At 57.8% G+C, this 27,663-nt stretch overlaps 1 long non-coding RNA gene across 2 annotated transcripts; it reads left to right on the top strand.

Moving 5' to 3' along the window:
- On the top strand, positions 1–27,663 carry LOC111761886 (uncharacterized). 2 transcript variants are annotated; one of them, XR_011649793.1, is made up of 3 exons: positions 1–229; positions 24,550–24,658; positions 25,219–27,663. It is a non-coding gene; the product is annotated as an uncharacterized lncRNA (long non-coding RNA). The 2 variants fall into 2 exon arrangements; XR_002795125.3 differs by lacking the exons at positions 24,550–24,658; positions 25,219–27,663 and adding exons at positions 12,207–12,682; positions 15,418–17,423.

Here is a 27,663-nt window from a genome sequence, read left to right on the forward strand (position 1 = left end):
TCCAGCCTCCCTCGAGCGGGACCCGAGCAGGACCCGAGCTGGGGGCATCAGGGAAGCTTGGGCGTCGGTCCCTCCAAATACCTGTCCACCCGCGGCCAGCAGAACCGGGCGCGGGCTCGGCTCCAGCCGTCCCCCAACCAAGATCCAACCTCGGGGCGAAGCACCGGAGAGGGGCACCAACGAGAACGCGGGCCTCTGGGCAAAGACGAACTTCCTGCCTCCCCTTCAGGTGAGGCTCAGACACAAAGAAAGAATTACTCTAAACGTGGGCAGGTAGACAGCGCGCCCAGTCTTGCAAGACGTTTTGGAAGCGCCTGGGAGCAGCCGCGCAGGCCCGCGCCGAGCAGAGGGGGGAGGCGGCCTGGCCGGGGCTGCCTTACATGGAGTGCCTCACCCCGCCCCACGCAGGTGCCACTCCTGGCCGGCCAATCGTCTGCGGTGGCCGCGCACAGGTGTGTCCCACTGCACCCCGTAGGCCAGGAGGGAGGCCGCGGCGGTGACAACGCGCGGGGGCGGAGGCGGCCACTCGCGTTCCCGCCCAGCCGCGGCGCCGGGGCAGACCGGCTTCTGCAGGCGCCCCTGGCTGCCCCCGGGAGGGAGGGGCGCCCGGCCCCCAGTGGGCTCTGGGGGCTGTGGCCTCCCACTGCAGAGGGCAGGGGCTGGACCTGACCGCCTGCCCCAGGCCCCCTCCTCTGCCACCCCACACGAGGCGGGGGCTTTCCTAGAGGGGCTGGGGCTCCCGCTCGCCCACGGGTGATGGTGGGCCGGGGGCCCCGCCCTGACAGGCAGGCAGACCCTGGCCTGGGGCCTTGTGGCTCCCACACTCAAGAACCCCCAGCCTCCCTGCAAGGGGCGGGCTGGGGGCGCCGCAGCAGCCCCTGGACCCGCCCTTGTGTTGCTGTGGGGCCCTGGGCAGAAGGTTTCTCAGGTCTGGGAGGGGCCGGGGGTGTCTGGGGTCAGCAGGGGCTGGACAGGGTCCCCAGGCCGGGGTGGGGAGCGGGACTTCTGACACACCTTCCCAAGGACTTCTCCGCGCTCAAGGGCAGAAGTGTTTGTTCCGCCGGCTCCCAGCGGAAGCGCAGATAATGAGACGACAGACGGTCCTGGTAATTCCCGAAGGCCCGCCTTGCTTCCATAACGAGCTCTGGCAGTGCTTAATCACGGAGGGCCGGTCCCCTGGGCCGGGCCAGGAGGGGGGCCACCCCCCCTCGTCCTCAGGAGCGAGCACTTGGTCTTGAGGCCAAAGGCCGCCCTCCTCGGGAGCCGGGCTGACTGCGGCCCGCCCACCACGGCTCCAAGGCGCCCGCGTGCTGGAGGTTCAGGAAGGGCCGGAGGGGGGCCCGGGGCAGCGGCAGCCTCTGACCTCTGACCTGAAGCCCCTCCTCAGAAGCACAGGCCTCTCCAGGACTTACGGTGCGGCCTGCGTGTGCGGTGGGGATGACGGCAGGGGCGGGGCCTGGCCCTGACCTCTCCCCCCACCGGCAGGGTTCCGTATCACCGGGACTGCGGCTCTCTTGGCCTGTGCACTCAGAGCCAGGGCTCACCCCGGAAATGGCCACCTTAGCTTCCCAGGAGTGACCGAGCCCCGTGGGTGCCGGCCGAGGTGCGAGGAGTCCCGCACGGTGGGTTACTCCAGGTCTGGAGGCTGGACGAGAGGACGGGACCTGGGCCTCTGTGCAGAGGGCCGGCGCCGAGCAGCTGTCGGGGGTGCAGAGTGGGCGTCTGGCAGAGGGTGGGTCAGAGGTGGGAGGGTGCCACGAGGTGAAGGGGCCGTAGGCAGAGGGCCTGGCTCCCGGGGAGGACACAGAGCCCAGGGGCTCCTGCAGGGGAGTGGGGTGCTCGGGGTCTCCCCTCCTTTCGTCTTGCTACTGGTGTTGCCTGGCCCATCCTGACTCCAACCTCAGACCTGCTGTCAGCCGAGCTGAGACGGCGCATTTTGCATCATTTCTCGGGACTCAGGAGCATCTGGACGTAACCTGTGTCCTTCTGACCTCAAGGTCAGGAGACCACCTAGTCACTGCCTGTTCCTGTCCAGCAGGAGGGCTGGGCGCGCACGGTCGTAGGCCCCTCGGGCCGCTGGCTCAGCGAACTCTGCCTTGGGTGTCTTCAGAGAGCACCCCTGGAGGCTCCTGGACGTGCCCCTCGACAGGAGGGACAAGAGTCAAGAAGCATCTGAGCTTTGCCTTGCGCAGGCATCAACAAAATGGCCCGGCCCGCAGGTGGGTGTTGAGGCGCTGCGCTGGACGCGGGTGTGGTCCACCCCCGGGTGGCGTCTACAGGCACACCTCATTTTATCCTACGCTGCAGATGTTGCATTTTTTTTACAAATTGAAGGTTTGCGGCGACCCTGCTTGGAGCAATTGCATTGGCGCCATTTCCCCAGCAGCATGTGCTCAACTCACGTCTCTGTGACACGTTTGGGTAATTCTTGCACTATTTCAACCTTTTCCGTTATTATCATATCTGTGATGCGGCTATTGTAGTTGTTTTGGGCGCCTCACACTGTGCCCATGTATGACGGCGAACTTAATCAACCAATGTTGTGTACCTGCTCCTGGGCCTCCCTGTTCCCTGAGACACAACAATATCGAAATCAGGCCAATTAATCACCCTACCAAGGCCTCTCAGCGCTCAAGTGAAAGGAGGAGCTGCTCGTCCCTCACTTAAAATCAAAAGCTAGAAATGGTTTGGCTCAGTGAGGAAGGCATGTTGAAAGCCGAGAAAGGCCGAAAGCCTGGCCTCTTGCTCAAAGCAATTAGCCAAGTTGTGGATGCAAAGGAAAAGTTCTTGAAGGAAATTAAAAATGTAACTCCAGTGAACACACAGATGATGAAGAGAGCACGTGTCAGTGGTCTCGACAGAAGATCAAGGCAGACGCAGCCCCCCCTCATCCAGAGCAAGGCCCTGACTCTCCCCAGCTCTGTGACGGCTGAGAGGGTGAGGAGCTGCAGAAGGAAAGTCTGGTCAGCAGAGGCTGGTTCATGAGGCTTAAGGAAGAAGCCGCCTGCACAGCATCAAAGTGCAGGTGGAGCAGCGAGTGCTGATGGAGACGCTGCAGCAAGTTATCAGAAGACCTAGCTGAGGAAGGGGCTGCACTTAACAGATTTCCAGTGTGGATGAAACAGCCTTCGACTGGAAGAAGCGGCCGTCTAGGACTTCCGTAGCTACAGAGAAGTCCCTGCCTGGCTTCACTGCTTCGAAGGACAGGCTGGCCCTGCTAGGGGCTGAGGCTGCTGGCGGCTGCAAGTGGAAGCTGATGCCCATTTGCCATTCTGAGAATCCTGGGGCCCTGGAGAACGACACCAAATCCCCTCTTCCTGCGCCCTGTACATGGGACAACGGAGCACGGAGGGCAGCACGTCTGTTCACAACACAGTTGACGGACTGTTTTAAGCCCACTGTTGAGACCTACTGCTCAGAAAAGATTCCTTCAAAATATTCCTGCTCTTTGACAATGCACCCGGTCACCCAAGAGCTCCGGTGGAGACACACAATGAGACGGAGGATGTTTCCGTGCTGCCACCAGCAGCCACTCTGAAGCCTGTGGATCGAGGAGTCATTTCCACTTCCAGGCCTTCGCATTTAAGAACTGCGTTTCGTAAGGCCGTAGCCGCCACAGTGATTCCTCTGATGGATCTGGGTGGTGTAAATTGAAAACCCTCTGGAAAGGATTCACCGTCCAACGCACGAAGAGCACTTGCGATTCGCGGGAGGAGGTCAAGGCATCAACACGGACAGTAATTTGGCAAAGTTGAGTCCAACCCTCACGGTGCACAGCTCCCAGGCCCTGGCCACGAGACGCAGGTCCACAGCTGCAGGGGCGGGGCGGGGTGGGCCCAGGGCCAGGCGCCGGCAGTGGCCACTCTGCTCTGCTCCTCCGGCCTCAGCTCGGGAAGGCGACAGCTGCATGCGCACGCACACACACACACACACACACCCTGCTGGGGGTGACACACACACACGTAGCGACAGACAGACAGACACACCCTGCTGGGAACGACAGACACACACACCCTGCTGGGAACGACAGACACACACACCGAGCGACAGACACACACACACACGTAGCGACAGACAGACACACACACCCTGCTGGGAACGACAGACACACACACACGGAGCGACAGACACACACACACGTAGCGACAGACAGACACACCCTGCTGGGAACGACAGACACACACACACGGAGCAACAGACACACACATATACGGAGTGACAGACAGACACACACACCCTGCTGGGAGTGACAGACACACACACACGGAGCGACAGACACACACACACGTAGCGACAGACAGACACACACACCCTGCTGGGAACGACAGACACACACACACGGAGCGACAGACACACACACACACGGAGTGACAGACAGACAGACACACACACCCTGCTGGGAGTGACAGATACAAACACACACACCCTGCTGGGAACGACAGACACACACACGGAGCGACAGACACACACACACGGAGTGACAGACAGACACACACACACACCCTGCTGGGAGCGACAGACACACTCACACTCTGCTGGGGTGACACACACATGGAGCGACAGACAGACAGACAGACACACACACCCTGCTGGGAACGACAGACACACACACGGAGCGACAGACACACACACACGGAGTGACAGACAGACACACACACACACCCTGCTGGGAGCGACAGACACACTCACACTCTGCTGGGGTGACACACACATGGAGCGACAGACAGACAGACAGACACACACACCCTGCTGGGAACGACAGACACACACACGGAGCGACAGACACACACACACGGAGTGACAGACAGACACACACACACACCCTGCTGGGAGCGACAGACACACTCACACTCTGCTGGGGTGACACACACATGGAGCGACAGACAGACAGACAGACACACACACCCTGGCGCTGGGCAGCACGTGGGCTGCAGGGCTGCGGTGAGACAGAAGACATGCTGTCCTTGCTCCTTCCTGTGAGGCCGCTGGGCTGCAGGGTCCGGCACCCGCTGCCGGCCTTGGCTGGAGGCTGGGTCAGCGGTCTCTGGGAGGGGCCCTCCCCAGGGCCGCGGCCTCCGCCGGGCTGCGCCTGGGGCGGTGGGCAAGGCGGCCGCCGTGCGCGGGGCGGGGCCTCTCCTACACGCAGCCGGGGCTCTGGCCTGACGAGCTCCGGTCAGGCCTGCGTGGGCTTTCCCACTTGGGGCCCCGACCTCCGGGCGCTCACTCGCCCGCTGGCCGTCTGCAAGTCACGGGTGTTGGGGGTGGGAGGGGCCGTGACCCCCTCACTGACTGGAGGAAGGGTCTATCATTACCCAGATCGACTGCCACCACAGGCCTGCTGTGTTTCAAGAACACGGACGCAAAACACAGTCGCGATGCGTCTGCAAGGGTGTGCCCCCGGCCTTGTGCCGCAGCACTCTGCCCCGCAGTGCCCTGTAGCCCCACTCCTTCCCGGCCCACCCCCCTGCTCCTCTGGCCTCAGGAAGGAAGGCTCGGCCAAGCGGGGTGGGGCTGCCGCTGCCGGTGCCAGTGCGCTCTGACCCCCTCCGCCCGCCTCACTTCCGTCCTTGATCCTCAGACACAGGTGAGGCAGGTGCTGACAGGTGAGCACAGCCTGTCACGGAGGGCTGGGTGGGCCCCCCATGACTAAGCAGCTGCACAGAGCAGGGACTTCCTGCGCCCACAGCAGCCGTCGTTTGCCCTACCTTCCCGGCCCTCTGGCCGCGGCTTCCCTCCCACGCGAGGTCGGGGCTCGAAGGGCTTGAGCCAGGGTGGCGGACCTGTCCTCGGCCTGATGTCCATTCTGGGCCTGTCCTTGGAGGGCTGGCCTCCCTGTGGGCTTGGCCCCCTCCCCAAAGGGCTGGCCACGGTGGGCTGAGCCCCCAGCAGTGCTCCTGAAGCTGCTACCCCCGCCTTCCTGCTCCGAGACCTGCTCCGGAGTCCAGCCGGCAGCCCAGCAGCACAGGCGCTGGTTTCTGGCGACAGCGTCCTGATTTCCGTGGCCTGACCCAGCCTTGACAGGCGCCCACGTGTCCCCCGCTGCCCACTGTCCCGGGGGCCACGCGCCTGGTCACGGCATCTTCTGAATTCTCGAGGCGGTGTAAGCAGGAGGTACCAAGCCTGGATTGGGGTCCCAGGGCCACCACTCTTGGACACAGTTTTCTGCTGGAAGGCCTCTTTCCTGATCCCCAGACTGGTCATTTTTCCAATTCCCGTGGTCACGACCAGTGGCCCCCAAGGAGCCAAGTCCAACTGCTGCTCCTGCGCCCTCCCTGCAGGCTGCATCCGACGTGGCTCACAGCTGCGTCCGCCGGAGGCACCACCCTCACGCAGCCACCGTGCAGCGCGTCTGGCCCTCTTTGGGTTGGGGTGTGGGTGCCCTGGAAGCAGAGGGGGTGGGTGCCCCAACATCTAGAGGAGAGGGAGGTGAGGCCCCGAAATGCCCTCCCCAGGATCCAGGTCGTCTTCCGGGCAGGTGGGGCTGGGTGTCGGCACATCCCGGGGGATCCCCAGGGCTGCTGCAGCTCGGCAGGGAGCTGGGCTGAAGCGCCGTTGGCGTCTCCAGCAGGTGGAGGGAGCCAGTCAGGGCCTGCTGTGCCCTGAGGAACCCAGGATTCCTGGCCTGGAAGGCTGGGGTAGGTCACAGCGGGGCCGCAGGCGCAGCCAGGAGCCCATGGGGCCCTAAAGCCAAAGGGGACGCATGTTCCACGAGGATGGCGGGACGGCCTGTTTCCGGTGACGGTGCGTTAGGGTTAGGGGTGGAGTTGGGTTTCTGGTGACGGTGGGTTGAGGTGCTCAGACCAGCCCTCTCCCTGAAAACACTAAACCTTAAAACATTTGAATTAAAGCACTGAGGGACCTAAACAGCCAAAAAGGGCGAGTCATGCCCAAAACAAAAAGGAAAGCCTGGGCCTCGGGAGGCAAGTGAGCACTCAGGCCACCTCCCAGGCGAGGGGACGGAGATTTGAGCCTTAGTTCCAGGGGACTGGATGAGCTGAGAGACACAAGTCAAAGCTCAGGCCCTCCACTAGGACGCTCGCCACAGAAACGCAGGATCCCCGGAGACCACCAGCCCCGAGAGGAGGACCCGAGCATGGCCTGTCCTCGTGAGGCCTCCAGTCACCTCGGCTCTTCCAAGACCCCCAAGCCTTGAACTTGGTTTAAGTTAGTCCCAGACTGGGTAGTGCCCAACGCTCCTGGCAGAAATAAAACAAATTGGGAAGGTACCTTTATTCTAGGTATGAAATTATTCCAAAATAAGTCTTCAAGAACAATAAGTTTTCAAAGTTAACCAGTCAGGCAAGTACAAAAGACCATGAGCAAGAATCAGCAGATTTTGTGTGATTTATGTATCTTAAAAAAAAAAGAACCAGCAGAAACAATGAATATGGGAAAGACTTGGAAGAACTTTGAAGAATGGAATTATCAGACACAGACCAAAAGCAAATAGACTTAACTACGCTGAAGAAGACAATTTAAAAATATCTGCGAGGATGGGAAACAGATGTGGCTCAAGCAGCTGGGCTCCTGTCTACCATATGGAGGGTCCAGGGTTCGATGCCCAGGGCCTCCTGCTAAAAGGCACGCTGGCCTGCGCGGCGAGCTGGCCCACGCAGAATGCTGGCCCATGTGGGAGGGCCGCACCCCACGGGGGAATGCCGCCCGCGCAAAGTGCCAGTCGACGAGGAGAGCTGGTGCAGCAAGATGATGTAACAAGAGACACAGGAGAGACAACGAGAAGATGTAGCAGAACAGGGAGCTGAGGTGGCTCAAGAGAAAGTTTGCCTCTCTCCCGCTCCAGAAGGTCCCAGGATGGGTCCCTGGAGCCGCCTGATGAGAAGACAAGGAGACACAGAAGAACACACAGCAAACGGACACAGAGAGCAGACAGTGGGGTGGGGTGGAGCGGGGTGGGTGGAGGAGAGAAATAAGTAAGTAAGTAAATAAATAAATAAATAAAATAAAAGAGGTTGAGGTTCTTTTAAAAAAAATATCTGCAGGGAACAGGAGCTTGTGAAATGATATAGTAGATTTGAAAAATAACCAAATGAACTTCAGAAAAATAAAAACGTCCAAGAAGCAAAATTTAAAACTCAATGGATAGGTTTAATGGCAGATTTAAAAGAGCCGAAGAGAAAATGGGGGACTGGAGTATAGGTGAGAAATGATTCAGAACGGAGGCAGTTTTTTTCCCAGACAATGTTGAAAATATAGAAGTCTCAGAGTAAAATGCATAGATGAAACATAGAGAATTGGAAGAGGAGAGGATGGGGAAAAAAGCAATATTTGAAGAGATAGTGTCTGAGAATTTTCCAGATCTGTTGAAAGACATCCAAACAGATTCAAGTAGTCCAGGGTAGTCCAAGCAGTATCACTAAACAGAAATTCACATCTGTCGTGTCATGGTGAACCCCCCAGAAAACCCTGGACGAAAATTTAAAAGCAGCCAGAGAAAAACATGACAGATGACCTTCCAAGGCCCACAGCAAGGCCGACTGCTGACATACCAACAGCAACGATGGAAACAAAAGAGAATGGAGCACTGCCTTCAAAATATGCACCAACTCAGAATGTCTTTCCTCAGAACAAAGGTGAGATAAAGGCACTTCACCTTCAAAAACAAAAGAAAAACAAGAAAAAAAAAAACTAAAAGAAAAATTGGGACAGTTTGCCATCAGCAATTTCGATAAAGGAAATTCTAACGCACATACATCTGCAGAAGGAAAATGATCCCAGGGGGTTTGAGGTGCAAAAGGTGGGTAAATCTAGATTAAAGTTTACTTTATATAACAACAATAATAACAAGCTGTGGAGATAAAAAGTCTTTGGAATTGAAATACAGACCACACAAAGTCCCAGCGGTGGAGAGGCCTGGCAGGCCTCCTTGGCCAGGTGATCAGGATTGACACAAGCTGTGCTGAAAGCATGGACCCTGGATGGGGCGTTCGAGAAGGGCACCCCGTGACTTTCTTCTCCAAAACGGTAACTCCAGTCTAGCTGGAGGAAACAAACCCAAGTAGAGTGACTTTCTATAAAACACCCAAGGAACTGGGTGGCGCATCCCTTGTGCTACCGTTTGCAACTCTTCTGTCAGTAAAACTATTAGGAAGAAAAGGTTTTCTGACACGTGATTTTGCAAGTCCCACTGGTGACCTTCGCAAGCGTTCCACCGAGGCCAGGAGTCGGAGTGGACTTTTGTGGGGAGGAGGTGGGGAGAGAGCCCTGCTCAGGGTGGGCTCGGGGCCTCCCACTCTCCCAGCTGCCCATGGCTCGCCCTTCGTGCCCGTGGCTCGGCCTTCATGCCCGTGGCTCGGCCTTCGTGCCCGTGGCTCGCCCTTCGTGCCCGTGGCTCACTCTTTGTGTCCGTGGCTTGCCCTTCGTGCCCGTGGCTCACGCTTCGTGCCCGTGGGCTCCTGACGGTGCCCGTGGGAAGCCAAGCGGTCACGCAGCACGGTCTCCCCGCGTGTCGTCTGCTGAGCTGTGCTGGGGACTTTGGGAACGTGGGGGTCCCAGTGGCAGATGCCTGGAGATGGCCCAGGGCCACTGGGTTCTGGACGGGGAGGGGGCCTGGAAGACGGACCCCGCCTGGAAGCCACAGCCGGCTGCGTGGAGGGGAGGGCCATGCCTCTGGACCCCTGGACGGGAAGGCCTGAGGCCCGTGCGGACAGATGGAGGAGGTCACGCGACACTGGGCCGAGGGAGGCGCCCAAGCCACCCGCGCTCGCGGAGCCCCGGCCCCACAGGACGCACGGAGCAGCGGGCATGGCCCTCCCCGTCCAGCAGCCACGGTCTCAAATGCAGCGAGCGCCAGCCAGGGCCCGTGCCGGGTGCTCTGGGCCCGGGGACCACGGGTGCCTGATAAACGCGCTCGGGGGGCGCACGGCGTTCCTGGCCGGGCGGGCTCTCAGGTGTGGGAAAGAGCAGGGCAGCAGCTGCTGGCCAGGGCGGGTACCGGGATCTCAGGCTTAAGCCAAAGCCGCCGTGGAAGTGTCAGGAAAACGGCCGGCCCCCCACGGCGCCTGGGAGACCCAAACCAGCCGGCGTCCCCCCCCCCACCCTCAGCCCTGGCTCTCCCCTGCAGGCCTCCTGCCACCCTCCCTTGGTGGGGTGGAGGCCAGAGAGCCCTGAAGGCGGCCTAGGAGGTGCAGGGGGTGCTGGGGCAACTTGGGGGCTCAGGGGGCTCGGGGGTGCTGGGGGGACTCAGGGGGCCTCGGGGGGGCTCAGGGAGACTCGGGGGACTCAAGGGGGGCTCAGGGGATTGGGGGGACTCGGGGGCTTTGGGGGGCTTAGGGGAGCTTGGGGGGGACTGGGGGGACTCGGGGGAGCTTGGGGCGACTCAGGGGGACTCAGGGGGGCTCGGGGGGACTTGGGGGGACTCAAGGGGGGCTCAGGGGATTGGGGGGACTCGGGGGACTCGGGCTTGGGGAGCTTGGGGGGATTGGGGGGACTTAGGGGGACTCGGGGGGCTTGGGGAGCTTGGGGGGATTGGGGGGACTTAGGGGGGCTTGGGGTTCTCAGGGGGACTCAAGGGGGGCTCTGGGGACTCAGGGGGGCTCAAGGGCACTCAGGAGAGCTTGGGGGGGCTAGGGGCTCAGGGAGGCTCAGAGGGGGCTTGGGGGGACTAGGGAGCTTGGGGGGTTTGGGTTGGTTTTGTCTCCTGGTGTCACATGTCTGATCAGAACCCAAGGGCCACCTGAGTCAGGCTGAGAGAGCTGCTGCTCCGTGCACTGCTGTCCAGGCCCACCCTCTCCTGGGGGATGTGGGGACCCCAAGTCCACAAAGGGGACAGGTCAGCTGCTCGCCCTTCACCTGGCCCCCCAGCAGCCCCGTGGAGCTGCCGGCTCTGGGGGTCCCACAGCTGTGTGTTTGTGCCCCGAGTGGTGAGCGGAGAGGCCCCTGGGGGTGCTCTGGTGTTGATCCCCATCGCTCCTCCTGGCTCTTCTGCCCCATCAGAGGGTCCTGTGGGCAGGGGCAGGGGTGTGGGTGCGAGTGGGGTGTGCTGGGTGTGGTGGCGGGGTCCGTTCCTGAGCCCCAGGCCTGGTGGGCCGCAGAGACCTTGGTGTGTGTCCACTCTGGACTCTGCCTGTGGGCGCAGCCAAGCCCTTTCTGCCCCCGGGGCAGCTGCCACGAGCCCCACCCGCCCCCTGGGGGGCCCCCAGGGCCTGGACCTGCTGCCAGGCCTCGGGGTCGGCCCTTCCGGGGCAGCCGGAGGGGATCTGGGGGAGCCCTGCAGGAAGAAGACAAAGAGGTCAGGGCTGCGCGGGCGGGCGGCAGGTGACGGGAACAAAGCCTGCGCCGAGGGGTGCGCCCAGCTGCAGCCACGCACCCGCCCAGGGGACGGGCGGCGGCGGGCGGTCGAAGCCACGGGAGGCTGGGCCAGGCCTGGCAGCCCGAGAGCCTGAGGTTTGAAACGTCCCCGCGAGGCCCCTTCCTGGGGCAGGTGCAGCCGAGCACGTGGCTGAGGACCCGGCCCGACCTAGGCCTGCGGAGCTCTCCAGAAAGGGACCTGCAGCCCCCCATGGCACGCCCCGAGGCCCCACGCTCCTCCAGCTGTGCTGGAGCTGGTGCTTGGAGGCCCTGCTGGTGTCGGGGCCCGCTGGTGTCGGGGTCCTGCTGGTGTTGGGGCCCCTGGTGTCGGGGGGCCCTGCTGGTGTCGGGGTCCTGCTGGTGTCGGGGCCCCCTGGTGTTGGGGGCTCCACTGCCACCTCCCGGGCGCACTCAGCCCCAGGGGTCTCGGAAGCCCGGGGCCCTCTGTCCTGGCCCAGGATGCCTGTCAGGCCTTGCCCCCCAGGCTGAGCCCGCACAGCCCCCTCCTCGCCCCAACGCCGGCCCCGCCCACCCCCGCCCTGCAGGGGCGTCTGGTCCAACTGGGGCCGCCCTGTGCGCTGGGAGACGCTGGCTGCTGGGCGGCCCTCAGCTCCTTGTCTCTGCAGCCTGGGGTCCTGCCCACCCCTCGGCCGCCTGGGCTTCAACTGCACTGCGGCATCTTTCCAGTCGTGTCAACTCCTGCCACCCTTCTGCACCCCACAACCCTCTCCCCTCCTCAGACCACCGCCCACCGGGCTCTGCAGACCCTGGAGGCCTGGCACTGTCCATGCTTTCGGGTGTGTTTATCTTCCTTCTGTGGCTTTTTATTGTTTTGATTTTGAATTAATTTTAAGCTTACAGAAAAGTTGCAAGTACAGTACGGAACTTCTTTTTTCTAGAACCTCCTGGGAGCGAGTTGCCGACCTGGGGCCCGAGAGCCCAGCCCAGCTCTGCGGGGCAGGTCCCCACGGCCGCGCCGCTGTCCCCGGCCTCTTTCGTCCCTCTTACACGCTTCCCGCCTGTCCTGGCCCGGCACCGAGGCTGTCACCGTGAGGCCCCCGTCAGCATTCCCTTGTGGCGACGGGGTCCCTGCTCACAGATGAGCCCACCACGCAGCAGTCCAGCTGCAGCGAACGCCCCCCGCTTGCTCTCCGCTCAGGTGACCCCGCACGCCCCGCACTGCCCCGTGGCTACGGGCGCCGGCACTGGCCCTGCCCTTTCACACGTGCCCCTCGCCCCAGGCACGTCCGCGCTCCCGGCCTCATCGCCTGGCCCTGGGGTCCCTGCCTCAGAAAGAACGCGGGATCTACGCACAGCCCGCACCCGCCCGCTCGCCATGTCTGCGCCTGCCCGTCCCTCTCCACCGACTCCTCAGGTACATGCGTGGGGGCTGTTAGGACGTGCAGGGAACGACCCTGACCGCCCGGCCTCCTGACCTCCGGAGCTGCCTGCCCCCGGCCCTCAGCCCCTGCTCTGCCTGCCACACCCCCCACCCCGGAAGCAGGCCAGCTGTGCTTCAGCCAACCGGACCAGCGCTCCCTCTGAGTGCCGCCTGGGCCAGGCGTGGCCAAGGGACCAGGGGGTCTGGGGGCGCCGCGAGCATGCAGGGTCCACCGCAGGGTGAGAGCAAAGTGCAAATGGCTGCTCGGCCCCCGTGTCCCCGAATCCCTGACGCCCCATGTCCACGAGGCCTCACGTCCCCCCGTCCCCCAGTCCCCGCGTGCTCACGTCCCCACGTCCTCACGTCCTTGTGTCCTCGCGTCCCCATGTCTCTTCCTACAGGGAGCTATTTTGGGGGGAAGGGCAATAACTCTGCAGCAGCCCCTTGTGGCTGGCCCCTCCATGGCCAGAGGACAAAGAGGGTTCAGCGGGTTTGGGATCCAGCTGTGTCACTTCCACCGCCCTTCCGTGGAACCCTCCAGGAAAACCCCCCCTCCGCCCTCCAGACCCCTCCCCCAGCCCCTCGCCCCACCCCTTCCAGACCCCTCTCCCCAGGCCCCTCTGGAACCCCCCCTCGCGGGGTCCTCCAGACCCCTCCCCTAGCCCCTTCCCCTGGGCCCCTTCCAGAACCCCCCCCCAGACCCCCACTGATCCTGGCGGATTCCCTCCAGCTCAGCGTTTTCCCCTCGAGCTGGGTAACAGACAGCACAACAAGTTCAAGGTCAGGTTTCAACACGCTCAGGTGTAATTCAGAAGAGGCTCTGCTCCAGCCTCTCTCCTGGGGGCTTCCCTTCTCTAGAGCAGCAGACCGAGGCCCCTCGCCTTGGGGAACTGCCTGCCCCGTGGCCCAGCCCAGGGCCTGCGGGTGGGGGGGGGGGACCCGGCCCGCGCCGGCAGCCCAGGACGCGCTGCGCCCTCCAGCCCTGACCCACTCGCCGAGGGCACGAGGCCTGCGGGGGAGCCGGGCATGGAGTGGCCCCCACCGGACACGCAGCCCCTGGGCCCACCTCCCGGACGCCGCTCTGCCCCCAGGAGCAGGCGACCGGGCAGGGTTTAGCCAGAACCACAGCTGGCTTTCGCCACCTGCGCATTTGCGTAGCCACCAAGATTTGCGTTCCAAATCAGCAGCTGCAGCCCTAGCCATTAGCATCTAATTTGGGTGAAAATTCTCAGTTTCAGAGGAGGAGGTGGGGTCTCCAGAGCTGGAGCGATGATGGGGGGAGCGCTTCCCACAGGTAGGAAGCAGGGCTTCCACCTGTCCCCACCCCCCCACCCCCGTGAGTGTCCCCCATAGGCCCAGGTGCCCTGCTCCGTGCTGTCCCCGCTCGCCTGGTACTGGCGGTAGGAAGCGCTCAAGAAGCGTGCGCCAAAGGAGGGGCCCTGCTGGGGTCTGCACCGTGGTCAGTCTGCACGCGGTGGTCCCCCCGGCTGTCGTCAGGTGCCCCCTCCTCCCCCTGCTCCCTGCAAGGGCGCGTGTCCTGAGGGGTCTCCAGCAGGGAGGCTGCCCAGCTTAGCTTAAGGTGAGATGGCACCGGGGTGCCGGGCCCCTCCCCACTTTCCAGCACCCTCCGCGGCTGTGGGGACGGCCTTGTGGTGGGCTGAGGGGCTCTGGGCCCTGGCAGGGGAAGCACAAGGGGGAGGCCGCGGCTGAGTGGGGAGGGGGCGACAGCGAGGCTGGGGGCGGGGCAGTGGGGCCCTCTGGGAGGGTGGGCCGGGGGTGCCTGCTCCTTCCACGGGACCTCAGAGGCCTGGAGGGAAACTTCTAGAACCAGCCGCCTAGCGTGGCCTCGACTCTGGGTCCACACAGGCCACGGAGCGGGCAGAGGGAGCCTGGAGAGCCCCGTGAGTGCGGGCTTAGGCGCCGCCACGGCCGCAGCCCCCGTTCCTGCTCCACTCGGGGCGCACGTGAGCGGCCGGCCCGCTTTCTGCCCACGGCCCAGCCTGGAGCTGCTGCCCTGCGGGGCGCCCGCCTGACGCAACCGCAGCCCGCACGCCTGTTGCCACCGCCGGGCGGCTCCTGGGCCCGGGCCGGCGGGGGAGGGGGGGCACACCGGGACGCCGCAGGGACGTGCCTTAACGAGGCCGGCGGTAATTGGTCTCCAGGGCAGGGGTCTGTCGCTGAGAGGCACCGGGGCCTGCGCCCCCTCCCGCCACCCCCAGGCTAATTGCAGCTCTGCGCAGGCCCCTCCCCGGGCGGGTTTTGTTTTTCCAGCGCACACCTGGGAGGCCTCGGTGGAAACAGCTCGGGTGGGGACAGGGAGGGGCCGCGGGGTGGGCCGCCGGGGTGGGCCCGGGGGGTGGGCTGCGGGGGTGGGCCGAGTTTGCAAGGGCGTCCTGTCCTGAATGGAGGTGAAATTCACATAACATACAATTAGCCATTTAAAAAGTAGTTTATTTTCTTAAATTGTGGTGAAATACACACAACACAAACATCATTTTAAGTGGACAATTCTTGGAAGTGAGGACGTTGCCAGGACTGTGCACGTTCACCACTTCCTATTTCACCCCTGGCCACCCCAACCTGAAAGGCAGACCCACTCGGCAGCAGCTCCCCCGGCACGCCCCCTGAACCACAGCTCTTCCGGTTTCTATGAATGTGCTCACTCTAAGTACTTCATATCAGAGGCAGCGTACCGCAGGGCCTGGGGTCTGGCTTATTTCCCTCCACAGGACTCTCCAAGGTTTGTCCGTCCACGCTGCAGCACGGCCCCGCTCTTGACCTCTTCAAGGCTGATGCTTCTTTCGCTGGACTGTCGACCACATTTGCTTGCCCGTTCATTCCACCGATGGCTTCCGCCTTCTGGCGACTGTAATTCAGACATTGGTCCGAGCGCCTGCTCTCAGTTCTTTTGGGTACATACCTGCGTGGAGTGGCACGGCCTTATGGTAATTGTGTGTTTAATTTTCTGGGGAACCTCAGCGGCTGCACTATTTTACGTTCCCAACAACAATGGATAACGGTTCTTATTTCACCACATCCTCAACACTTGTAATTTTCAGTTTTCTAAAAATAATAGCCATCTTAGTGGGCATGGAGGGGTATCTCATTGCAGTTCCAAATAGCTTTTCTTTAATGGCTAATGGTGTTGAGCGTCTTTTCATAAATTTATTGGCCCTTTGAATATCTTCTTTGGAGAAAGGTTTATTCAAATCCTGGGCCCAGCTTGTAACTGGGTTGTCTTTTTGTTGTTGAGCTGTAGGAGCTCTTTATATATTCTGGATATTAAACCCTTATTGGATATATGGTTCATCTTTTTTATAATGTCTTTTCATGCTAAAAAGTTTTACATTTTGATAAAGTCCATTTTCTTTTTTCTTTTTTGCTCGTTTTTTGATGTAAAATCTAAAAATCCATTGCAATTACTATTACTGCATTTTATTTTGTATTTGGTTGTGTGGGTTTTTAAAAAAAATTGTTTTCTTTCTTTTATTGCATACTTTTATTTCCTTAGTTGTTACCTTTGTAATTACATTAAACATCTTAAACTAATATCAACCTAGTTCAATCAGTACCAACCTAATTTCAGTAGTGTACAAACCCTACTCCTATATCTCTCTCCCTCCCCATTTATATTTTTTATCTATGATTGCATCTTTTACATTGTCTGCCCATTAATATGGATTTGAAATGTTATTTTACACACATGACTCGTAAGTCATAAGGGGGGGGAAGCAGTTACAAATTAAAAGGACAAAAAGACAGGATTTTATATTTACCTCTGTAGTTACTTTTATCAGTTCTTTTCTTTTTTCTTTGGATTCAGGTTACTGTACTGTCTAGGGTCCTTTTATTTCAGCCTGAAGCATTTCTTACAGGGCAAGTCTTGTGACAATAAACTCTCAGCTTTGGTTTATCTGCAAATGTCCTAATTTTGCCTTCATTTTTGAAGGATAATTTTGTCAGGTAAAGCATTCTTGATTGAGAATATTTTTCTTTAAGGACTTTAAATACATCATCCACTGTCTTTTGGCCTCCTTGGTTTCTGAAGAGAAAGCCGCTCGTTCTCCTGGGGGTTCCTTCCGCTGGTCTGTCTCCCTTGCTGCTAAATCCCCTTTTTAACCGTGGGTTGTGACAGTTTTGCTGTGATGTGTCTTGGTGTGGGTCTCCTAAAGTCCATCCGTCCTGCGTGTTGCTGCGCCTCCTGGATGTGTTTGTTTACATCTTTCATCAGACTTGGGAAGTTTTCGGCCATTATTTCTCCAAATACTTTTTCTGCGGCTTTCTCTCTCTCTTGTCCTCCTGGGACTTCTATGATGTGTATATTGCTACACTTGATGGTGTCCCACTGGCCCTTCAGGTTCTGTTTGTTTTTCTTCATCTTTTTTTTCTTTCTTCTCCTCATACTGGATAATTGCTATTGTCTTATCTCCAACTTTGCTGATCCTTTCTTTTGCCTGTTCAAATCTGCTATTGAATCCATCCAATAGAATTTTCATTTCAATTACTGTACTTGCAGTTCCAATATTTATTCGGTTCCTTTTCATAATTTTCATCTCTAAATTTTATTCAGACATTTCCCCAGTTTCCTTTATCTCATTGGATACATTTAAGATGGTTGATCTAAAGTCTTTCATTAATAATTCCGATGTATGCACTTCCTCAGGGACGGTTTCTGGAAATTTTTTTCTGTGAGTGGACCACATTTTTTTAATTAAAATTTTTTTGTTGTTGAGAATTGGGCATTCTGAGTATTATGTTGTTATAATCTTGGAAATCTAGTTCTCTGGGAAATCTCTGGGATTGCTAGCTTTTTATTGTTGGTTTTTGTTGAGGGCTGAGCCATCAATTCATGATTTTTCCAAACTATTTTTGTTCCCAAATGGAGACTGGAAAAAGAAAAGAGAGAGAGAAAAAAAGGCACCGCCTCTTAAAACGCCTCTGCTGCCTTTTCCAGAGCGGGGTTGAAACAGGGCTGTCCTCAGAGCAGGCCCAGCGCTCCCAAGTCCCCGACCAGGCACAGAGGTCAGAACACGCATCCCGGGTTCAGAGCTGAAGCCCTGCAGCCCAGCCACTGTCAGGCTGGACCTGCAGCCCACTGCCGTCCCCTGCTGCCCGCGCCCTGGGGGCGGGGTGGGCGCCCTGCAGGGGAATCACTGGTGTTCACTGCAGCGTCCCAGCCTCTGCCCCGGCGCTTCCCTGGGTGCTCCCTCGACTCCAGAGTTTGAAACCGCCGGCTCAGACAGTCCTGCCAGTTCCACAGTTGTTTTGGGGAGCGTCCTACTCCATCACTGTCCCCTCAAAATTAACCACATTAAAGCAAACAATTCAGTGGCATCGAGCAGATTCACAACGTTGTGCAACCAACACCCCTATCCAGCTCCAAATTGTCGCACCTCCTCTTAGCGCCCAGCCTCGGCCGCCACCTGCTACTCGTCGCCAGGGCTTCACTCATTCTGGACATTTCTCATCAATGGGATCACACAGTGTGTGTACCCAGGCCACACCAGTGAGCTCGAGACGGCTCCTGGGGACCCCAACCCCAATCACCCTCAGCCTGCCCACCCCCCTGTGCCCTCAGCCTCCCCCCGCCCCCTGCGCCCTCAGCCTGACCCCCACTCCCCCCCCACGCCCTCGGCCTGCCCCTGCCCCGCTACACCCTCGGCCTCCCCCCGCCCCACTGCGCCCTTGGCCTCCCTTCCCCAAGCAGCCCCCCGCCCTCTGGTCCCCACCCCAACCCCACCATTGCGTCCATCCATGCCACGTATGCGGCGTGTCGGCTCATGTCTGGGTGCTGGGGACCCTGCTAGCACACACGGGGAGGGCGGGCCAAGGGGTGGGTGCAGATGCCCTGAAGAGGGGCCTCGGGTCCTTGCAGACAAGGAGACAAGAGGACAGAGCCCGAGGGAGGAAGGAGTCAGTGAGCAGGAGGGCGGTGGCCCAGCACTTGGCACTGTCTCCCCGTGGCGTGGACTGGGGGGCTAGTGTGAGGAGGGGCAGCTTGTGCCAGGCTGGTGGGTAAAGACGGCCGGCAACGGCCAGAGTCTGGAAATGCCTTTAGGATGAAGCTGATGGGACCTGGGTGTGCAGGGCGGTGAGGAGGGGCAGCTATTGAGGTGCGGACAGCGGGGAGCGGGGACGCCCACGTGACAACACAGCCGGGCGTTTCCACTCAGAGTCCGAGGGTGGATCCGTGAGCCTGGCATCTGAAGGCCTCCTGCCACCCCACCTGAGATGCCCCAGCCCCAGAAACTCCAAGGGGGTCCCCAGTGAACCCTGAAATTGACAGGAATCAGAACTCATTTGTGACAAGCAATCCCACATCCCCCAACCATGGCGTGGCTGCACGTTCTCGTCCCTCGGCCACGGCGTGGCCGGGCCATCTCCCCCAACCATGGCACCAGAGTGGGAAGGCGAGGAGAGGGGAAGGGGGCCGACGGCTGTGCCTGCAGGGGGGTCGTGGTGACTCTGTGTTTGGGGGAGCCGCGGGGAAGCCAGGCGGCAGCGGGCGCTGGAGCGGCTGGTGCACGTGAGCGGCTTTTCTGACGGTTTTGAGACACGAGGCAGGGCAGTGGCGTGTGGGCTCTGGGGTCGCGGCAGAGCTTGTGTAGACAGGCGAGGCAGGTGTTGGGTACTGAGGCGGTGGTCCAGCAGGGGAGAGGGGAGCCCCTCTGGGACGTGCCTCTGACCAGGCCTGGGGACCCAGGTCCGGGGGGCCGCCTTGTCCAGGAATGCGGCTGTCCCCGGAGGAGGGCTTGGGAGCGGGAGGAGTGAAACCAGCCACGGAGGGATTCGGTGGCTATGGGCAGCCACGGGCTAAGCCCTGGGGCTGTGGGGTGGGGAGAGGGGCTCCAATACAAAGCTGCCCTCTGCGCATGAGATGGGACAGCATGCAGATGGACTCCCCCTGAGGACCTGGGGAGAGGAAGTGGGCGAGCCGGTGGGCAGGGCCAGACAGGTGGGTGGGGCCAGGCAGGTGGGCGGGGCCAGGCAGGTGGGCGGGGCCAGGCAGGTGGGTAGGGCCAGGCAGGCGGGCGGGGCCAGACGGGTGGGTGGGGCCAGGCAGGTGGGCGGGGCCAGCTACCTGCTCCCCAGAGTCCAACCAGGGGTGTTTTAGTTGAGACTGTGAGGTCAGAGAAGTACTGTGGGGTCAGACGTGAACCACGGGGACAGAGGAGCACTGGGGAGCAGCCCCTAAAAGTGGGGAGCAAAGGGGCGTGCACAGGGGGATGTGGGCAGGGCCATGAGGAGGACAGAGAGATGGGTCCTTGGCCCAGGGAGCTGGGCACAGAGGGAGGCAGAGGAGGCGAGAGCTGTTTAGGGAGCAGGTGGAGGGGCCTCCCTGGGAGGGGGATTCCTGGGAGGGGCCTGGGTACAGGGGCCACGCAAGGATGGGGGACCTGCAGTCAGGCACGGCTGGCGCGCTCTGGGAGGGCCATGGAGGGGATCAGACAGGAAGCCTTGGCTGCTGCGGTGAGGCCGACAAGCCAGGAAGAGCTGACCAGTGGAGAATGACCCACGGAGCTGGCCCACGGAACTGACCCATGGAGATGATCCACAGAGGCTGGCCCATGGAGCTGATCCACAGGGGTTGACCCATGGAACTGATGCACGGAGCTGACCCACAGAGGCTGACCCACAGAGCTGATCCATGGAGCTGGCCCACGGAGCTGACACACAGAGGCTGACCTATGGAACTGACCCACAGAACTAGCCCACTGAGCTGACCCACGGAGTTGACCCACAGAGGCTGACCCACGGATAGCGATCCATGGAGGGCTGACCCATGGCACTGACCCATGGAGGTGGACTGGGCTGGCCCACCAGGGATAGGCGCCCACCCCTTCTTGCCCGGTGCCCCAGGGCTTCGCTTGAAGCAGACACTGCCCACCAGTCGCACATGCAGGCTGGCGGGGGCAGACGAGGGTCCCCGGACCTTGGGGTGGGGCATTCAGTGGGGAGGGGACTCAGGAGGGTGGCAGGAGCCTGTGATCTGACACACCAGCTGTGACCCTGGGACGAGCCTTGGGGACGTTGCCTTTATGTCTCCGTGGCCCCGCCCAATTTCTGCCAGTGCCCTGGTCCCCCTTGAATTGAGGGGGGTTAGGCCAGGCCCCCAGGACACCGGGAGTCTCCGAGACAGTCCCTCAGGTGGGGCATCCTCTGCCCGAGGGCTCTGTGGTCACAAGACAGACCCATCCCAGGCAGGAGGGGACACTAAGCCAATCCTCTGTTGCCAGGGCGACGGTGCTGCTACAACACTGACGAAAGGGACAAATTCCTAGAAAGACATGAGCAACTGACCCTAGAAGAAAGAGAAGACCCCAGCAAACCGATCACAAGTAAAGACGTTGAAACAATCATCAAAAACTTACCCAAAATGAAAAGTCCAGGACCAGGTGGCTTCCCAGGTGAATTCTACCAATCATTTAAAGAGGCTCTAATACCAATATTGCTCAAATTCTTCCCAAAAAATTGAACAGGAAGAAATACTACAAAAATCATTCTATGAAGTCAACCTCACCATAATACAAAGCCAAATAAAGATATTATGGACAAAAAAATTACAGACCAATTTCTCTAATGAACATAGATACAAAAATCCCCAACAAAATACTTGCAAACCAAATCCAGAAACACATTAAAAAATCATACATCATGATCAAATGGGCTTTGTACTAGGTATGCAAAGGGGGTTCAATGTAAGAAAATCAATCTCTGTAATACATCACATTAATAAAGTGAAGAAGAACTAAATGATCATCTCAATAGATGCAGAAAAGGCATTTGACAAAATACAATATCCTTTCTTGATAAAAAACATTCCAAAAGAAAGGAATAGAAGGAAACTTTCTCAATGTGGTAAAGGGCATATATGAAAAACCCACAGCTAGCATTGTACTCGATGAAAGATCGAAACCTTTCCCACTGAGATCAGGAAAATACAAGAATGTCCACTGTCTCCACTGTTATTCAATATTGACAGAAGTTCTAGCAAGAGAAATTAGACAAGAAAAAGAAATAAAACATACCCAAATAGGAAAGAGGTAAAACTTTTGCTATTCACTGATGATATGATCTTACACTTAGAAAATCCTGAAAAACTCACAACAAAACTACTAGAATTAATAGACTATTTCAGTAAAGTGGTGGACTACAAGATTAATACACAAAAATCAATAGCATTTCTATACACTACTAATGAGCAATCTGAGGAGGAAGTCAGGAAAAAAATTCTATTTACAATAGTGACTAAACAAATGGACATAAAGGACCTGTAATCAGAAAACTATAAAACATTGCTGAAAGAAACCATAGATGATCTTAAAAAATGGAAAGATATTCTGAGTTCATGGATTGAAAGACTAAGTATCATTAAGATGTCAATTCTGGGAAGCAGATATGGCCCAACGGATAGGGCATCTGCCTACCACATGGGAGGTCCAAGTTTCAAACCCAGGGCCTCCTGACCCGTGTGGTGAGCTGGCCCACAGACAGTGCTGATGTGCGCAAGGAGTGCCCTGCCACGCAGGGGTGTCCCCTACGTAGGGGAGCCCCACATGCAAGTAGTGTACCCCATAGGGAGAGCCGCCCAGCGCGAAAAAAAGTGCAGCCTGCCCAGAAATGGCACCGCACACATGGAGAGCTGACACAGCAAGATGATGCAACAAAATGAGACACAGATTCCAGGTGCTGCTGACAAGAATACAAGTGGACACAGAAGAACCCACAGCGAATGGACACAGAGAGCAGACAACTGGTGGGACGGGGGGGGAAGGGGAAAGAAATAAAAAAAAAAAAAAGAAAATGTTAATTCTACCCAAGCTGATCTACAGATTTAATACAATCCGGTAAAAATTTCAAAAGCCTTCTTTGTAGAATTGGAAAAGCCAATTATCAAATTTATCTGGAAGGGCAAGGGTCCCTGAATAGTCAAAAGTATCTGAAAAAAGAACAAAGTTGGAGGGCTCTCACTTCCCGATTTTAAACCATATTATTTAGCTACAGTGGTAAAAACAACATGGTATTGGCATAAAGACAGATTGACCAGTGAAACTGAATTGAGTTAGTTTGGGAATAGACTTTCACATCTAAGTCCAGTGACTTTTGACAAGCCCGTCAAACCCACCTAGCTGGGTCAGAACAGCCTGTTCAACAAATGGTGCTGGGAGAACTGGATAGCCATAACTGAAGGGAAGAAAGAGGACCCTTTTCTCACAGTCAGACAAGCATTAACTCAAAATGGATCAAGGACCTAAATATGAAAAACCAGAACCATAAAACTACTAGAAGAAAATGTAGGGAAATCTCTTCAAGATCTTGTGGTAGGTGGTAGTTTGTTAAACCTTATACCCAAGCATGAGCAACAAAATAAAATAAATAAATGGGACTTGTTCAAAATTAAACACTTTTGGGGAGCAGCTGTGGCTCAAGCAATTGAGCTTCTGTTTACTCGGTTTCTATCCCCGGGACCTCCTAGTAAAAAAAAGAAAAAGAAAAATGTCCCAGACCTGAGCAGTGACGCTCAGGCCCCACGGCAAAGCGATGCACCAAAAAGACAGTGCAACCAGGTTTAAAAAAAAACAAAATTAAACACTTTTGTGTTTCTAATGATTTTGTTAACAAGGTGAAAAGGCAGCCAACTCAATGGGAAAAAATATTTGGAAACCGCATATCTGACAAGCATTGTATAAAGAGATAACACAACTCAATGACAAAAAGACAAGTAACCCAATTAAAAAACAGGCAAAAGACTTGATGGACATTTTTCCAAAGAGGAAATACAAATGGCCAAAAGGCAAATGAAAAGACACTCAACATCAATCGCTATCAGGGAAATGCAAATCAGAACTATAGTAAGATACCATTTCACACCTTATAGAACGGCCATTATTTAAAAACCAGAGAACTGCAAGTGCTGAAGAGGATGTGGAGACACAGGAGCGCTCCTTCACTGTTGCTGGGAGTGTCGAAAGGGGCAGCCTCTGTGGAAGAGGGCTTGGTGGTTTCTGTGGAAGCTGCATGTAGAACTGCCGTACGGCCCGGCAATCCCTCTACCAGGAATAGATCCAGAAGAACCGAAAGCGAGGATGTGAACAGGTATTTCTACACCCATGTTCACATGGCATTATTCACAGTTGCTAAAAGATGGAAACAACCTAAATGCCTGTCAAATGATGAATCGATAAACAAAATGTGGTATATACATATGTTGGAATACTATTCAGCTCTGAGAAGAAATCAGTTGGGGAAACACTTGACAACACGGATGAACCTTGAGGACATCATGTTGTGTGAAATGAGCCAGACACGAAAGGGCAAATATTGTTTGGCCTCACTGATGTGAACTAAATACGATGAGTGGACTTACAGAGACAGACTATGAAGTACAGTCGGCGGGAGACAGTGTGAGTCGAGTAGGGGGACCTGATGCTGAACGTTTGTGAAGTGTTTAATAAGGTAAATTGTAAATATGCAGTAATGAATGGAGTTGTGGTAACATTATAGTGAATAAAACTGTTGATTAATAAAAGTGATTGTAGCTGAAAGGGGTAGGCTAGGGAGGTTAATGTTAATTGAAGGACAAGATGGAGGAGAATCTGGGGAAGGTTTTACAGTGATTTGGGCAGTGGACGAGGATCGTGGGTAATAACAATGCAGGGATGTTCTTCTATTGCAGGTTGTTAAGAATATGGTGATACATGGGAAAAATACATCTAATGTAACATAGACTATAGTTAACAATAATACTGTAATTTTTTTGTAGCAAAAGCAAAGAAGGTACTATATCAATGCTAAAGATAAAAAAGAATATGTTGTTTATGAATATGATTAAGCATTTTCTTCTTCCTTTTATTAACAAGGAGACCTTAATAACGTCACTAAAAAAAGACAACAGGGAAGAGGTTGTCAGTGATATGAATTCTGGGGGACGAATGCCAACGCTTTGAAGACCACTCTCTCCTTTCCACGGTAATAACTGTCTCTAAAAGTTTACTAATAAATACAAGGCAGGACAATAGATAGGACATTTCAACTGTTTGCTGGACTGAGCAGGCGAAACACGATGACCGTTCATGACTTTGATTTTTCACTGTTGATCCGCCTGGACTGCAGGTGTTTCCAGGAGCCTCTATGTGGGGAATTTCCACCCCTCGGGTGGGAGGATGTGGGCAGCGAGTGGAGAGGAGCAGAGAGGAAGGGGCTCAGCAGGCCCCTCAGCCGCAGGGGCTGGTGTGGCCGCCGAGGGGTCTGCTCCCAGGATTTCATCAGGGAAGCTGTGGCCTGACGAAACACTCCCCGGAGACTCCGAGGCACCTCTGAGCTGCTTTCCAGCCTGGCCCGGCCTCCGGCTGCAGGTCCTGAGGCTCCGCTGCTCCTCCGGGGCTGTTTGAACAGAGACGGGGCTGCACGTGCCGGGCCCTGGGCTCCCGGCGACCACGGCCGCCCAGGGGGCGGGCAGGAGCGGCCCGAGCCTTGGAGACCGAGCTCCAGCCCTGCACCTGAAGGCCACTGTCTGTTCTTTCTCTCAGGGGCTGCAAAGGAGACCCCAGACCCAGCCAGGGCCTCTGCAGGGGCGACGGTTGTGGTGCAGACACCCCTGTGCTGGGGCACCCCTGCCGGGCCTCGCGGGCTCCAGGTGCACTTGCAGCCACGCCCGCAGGACCCAGGGCTGGGGAGTAGCCACTGCCTGCTCTGCGACGTGGCTGGTCAGTACCGCAGGGACAACGGGCCATCCAGTCATCCAGAGAAAAATAGAAGAACATGGAATCCACCCACACTTCACACCATTCTCAAAATACAACCCCGAGAGGAGGCCTCAGTGCTGCAAGGAGGAGTGGCCACGCGAGAGCTGCAGGAAAGACCCGCGGCTCGACACGGGCTTCACCAAGAAAAATGAAATCTGACACATCTGAAGAAGTTCTGTACAATGAAAGCTGCCACATGCAAAATCAAAATTCAAGCAAGAGACTCATGGACAAGGTTTTTTTTTTTCTTCATACATTCTTTCTTTAAAGATTTATTATTTATTTATTTCTCTCCCCTTCCTCCCCCCACCCCCTGCCCCCCACCCCACAGTTGTCTGCTCTCTGTGTCCATTCGCTGCATCGTCTTCTTCTGTGACTGCTTCTATCCTTATCAGAGGCACTGGGAATCTGTGTTTCTTTTTGTTGCGCCATCTTGTTGTGTCAGCTCTCCGTGTGGGCGGCGCCATTCTTGGGCAGGCTGCGCTTTCTTTTGCGCTGGGCGGCTCTCCTTACGGGGCACACTCCTTGCGCGTGGGGCTCTCCTACGCGAGGGACACCCCTGCGTGGCAGGGCACTCCTTGCGAGCATCAGCACTGCACATGGGCCAGCTCCACATGGGTCAAGGAGGCCCGAGGTTTGAACCGCAGACCTCCCATGTGGTAGGCGGACGCCCTATCCATTGGGCCAAGTCCGCTTCCCTGACGGACAAGGTTTTGACACTTATTAAGACCCAGAATTAGCCTCCAGAACGTGTAAATTGCCGGTGCAAACAATGCATAAGAAGTGGGGGGCGGGGGAGCGCAGCAGACTGCCCGCAAGCAGTGAGTCCCCAGCAGCAGGTGCGAGGATGGCCACCCCCTCCAGGGACGAGCCCTCGCCCGGCGTTCCGCTCTGCGTCATCGGGGCACATGCCCTGCTGGAAACACGAAAAAACTGATAAACCAAAATGGAGCCCGCGGGCCCGATTCCAAGAGCCCCAAAGACTCCCCGCCCCCATCCCCAGGACCCGGGAAACGCCACCCCATGTGGGAAAGGGGCTTTGCAGATGCGACTAACTCGAGGCTCCCAGATGGGAGGTCGTCATCCTGGATTATCCGGGGGCAGATGTCATTGCAAGGGGGCCAGGGTCAGAGGACAGCAGGCGACGGAGGAAGGGGCCGTGAGCCAAGGAACACGGACGGCAGGGAAACGGACTCCTTGCGAGCCTGGATCAGGCCGTGTATCAAGGTGTGGCGTGCCAGTCTGCTGTGACAAACGCCACAACGGGGGGCGCCAAGGACGGGGCTGGCGTCACGGCTCTGGGGCCCGAGGCCCAGCCTGCAGCCAGTGCCCAGGGCGTCCTCCCGGAGATGTCGGGGCAATCCTCCGCCACGCAGTGCTCTCTCTCGCACCTGCTCCTCTCGTGTCCACTGGCTTCTGGCTTCTTCTGCCTTTTGGCTGCCACTGACCACTGGGTCCAAACTGCCTCGGCCTTTAAGGCCTCCAGCCGTGGATGAAGGTCCACTCTGATTCTGTTTGGCCTCATCTAAGTGGGATCTTCATAGATCCTGTTCACAAGTGAGTCCACACGTTAACTATTTACAGGGCCTTGGAAGACGCTACTGTGAGTCACACGGTGTCGGGCGTGCGTGGTTTGCCAGCAGGGCCCACGTCCCACTAGGGCAGCCCGCCCCACCCCACGTGGCCTGCTCACCAGCCTCAGCTTCCCTCCTTCACCAAGGCGTCGTGACCCTGGCTCCCCGTGGGGCTAAGTGAGCACCCCTCCCCCCCCCTCCCTCCACCTTTTGTTGTTCCTAAAACAAACCCCAGGTAAGGCCACGAAGCAGGAAGCAGAAGAGGCCGGAGCTACTGGCAACAGCAGGTGACAAAGGAGTTCAAACGTCTCCTCTCCGGGAGCTTAGGACCGCAGTGTCAACAAACCCAGCCTTTGTCTGCGCGACTCAGGCCAGAGCCTTCAGCAGCGAGGCCCCGCCCACTGGGCTCTGGCTCCGCAGACCCCACGCGTCCCTCTCGCGCCTGCCTGATCCCACGCCAGCAGCCGCCGCATCCACGGCCCAAGGACCCCTGCGGCAACGGCCCCCACCCAGGACAGTGCTGTGCCGCCACCCCGGGCTCCAAAAGGGACCCCCCCGTGCCTGTTCTGGGGTCCCTGCTCCCTGCAGAAGCTGTTCACGGGACAGCCACGTGCAGCAGCCACGCCATCCTGGAAGGATACCCTGTGGCCCAGAG

Source organism: Dasypus novemcinctus, chromosome 9, assembly GCF_030445035.2.
Source record: "Dasypus novemcinctus isolate mDasNov1 chromosome 9, mDasNov1.1.hap2, whole genome shotgun sequence".
In the NCBI taxonomy this organism is placed as follows: Eukaryota; Metazoa; Chordata; class Mammalia; order Cingulata; family Dasypodidae; genus Dasypus; species Dasypus novemcinctus.